Source organism: Thrips palmi, unplaced genomic scaffold (assembly GCF_012932325.1).
Source record: "Thrips palmi isolate BJ-2018 unplaced genomic scaffold, TpBJ-2018v1 HiC_scaffold_16, whole genome shotgun sequence".
Lineage (NCBI taxonomy): Eukaryota > Metazoa > Arthropoda > Insecta > Thysanoptera > Thripidae > Thrips > Thrips palmi.
The window spans coordinates 4,269,168-4,270,839 of record NW_023144625.1 but is presented as its reverse complement, the minus strand read 5'-3'; positions in this window follow the sequence as shown (position 1 = coordinate 4,270,839).

Here is a 1,672-nt window from a genome sequence, read left to right as displayed (position 1 = left end):
GGTATGTATAATATTATGCACCACTTTGTACATTTTATGCAGGAAAATGCACAAAATCCGCATGGTGATGCGTATTTTTTTATATTTCTTATGGACGTATCTGTGCATGCATATCTATGCATAAGAGAGTCCATAAGAGTTTATTGTGTGGGTGTACGCTAGGCCTGCGTTGGGCCTGCGTGCGGAATGAGGTTAAAGCAAAAAATCTAAGAATTTGCGACTATGCTTCTTTCTGTTCCGAGCTCAAAGTGGCGCTTTTGTGCGTGTGTGTGTGGTGGGGGGGGGGGGGGGGTAGACTGTCCCACGAAAAATGCGATGTTTGAAAATGCAACCTCTCACCCCGGACTTAAGTTCCTTGTGTAAAAAAAGGACTCCATGATTTTTTTCAGAACTTTCGAACAGAATTTAGAGGTCGCGCATCGGCAAAAACACGGTTTTTGACATTTTTCTCGATTTTTCAAAAATGCCTCACCACCACACCACACCCAGCCCCACCCCCTCCCCTTAGTTGGACTTTTAGTGACTCCGTGACGTCGTTCTGTAGGACACCCGTCCCTCCTGAGCCCATCTAGACCCTCAAATCGACACACAAAACGATAAAAATAAGTCGAAAATTTCTTAAAAAGCTGCAAGAGCTGTGCAAATGTTGTGTTTTTTGATATTTTGACATCACAGAACGATCGAGCGTGAAAAATTACGTAGGGGTGGAGACAAGTGAGCACGCCACACGGTCAGTTTCGGTTACGTGGGTTGGTTCGTCAAAATGTGGAAATTTTAAAATCAAAGATGTTTAGCTAAATTACCACCTGCACGGACTTCCTATCAGCAAATACCCCTTATGTAACAACAAAACACCTTCAGAGAAAGGCATGTACATGTTTTCAGACAAAATTTTTGACTGCTTGTACCACAAATACCGCCGGAAAGGTACAAAAATGGCCGTTTTGTCGGTGTCCGAATCCCCGATTGAAACACAATGTGAAATCTAATTCCTTATAGACGCTGTCTATGTGGGAAAAACAGGGTTTTCGACAAAGGTTGTCCAAATCAAACCAAACTTCGTTTTTGGGTTCTCCTTGACCCAAAGACATGTCAAAAAAATTTTGAAATTTTTTCGACAAAATTTGTCGAAGTAGGAAATTTTTTTTATTTTACTCAAAAGACGCGGCAATTGATTTTGAAAAAAAATTTTTTTTTTCAAAGGTCAACTAAGGAGGAACATTTTGAGTTGTGTCCCATGTCCTGGTCTTGCTTAGTTTAATTGATACCCACCATTTTACGTTACGTGTTTTTCTCATTTTTACCTAAAAAATTAAAAAAATGCCCCTTTGCCAGTCAATTTGATTATAACTAGAGTCAAACTGAAGATATTTTATCTTTGTGAACCTCCTTCCATGCCTAACACACTATCTGGTTCCCCAAATGAACACAGTGTGTCCCAAAATACTATAACGGATCATTTAACGTTACACTTTGGAATAACGAGCACCGTGTCTATTGCTGGAGCAGTAGAGCAGCCCAACTATTTGTCACTGAAACAAGATTATTATTTTTTATCCACTTGTGAAGGATGAATCGTTTTAATCTTTAATCTTCACAAGTGGATAAAAAAAATAATCTTGTTTCAGTGACAAATAGTTGGGCTGCTCTACTGCTCCAGCAATAGACATGG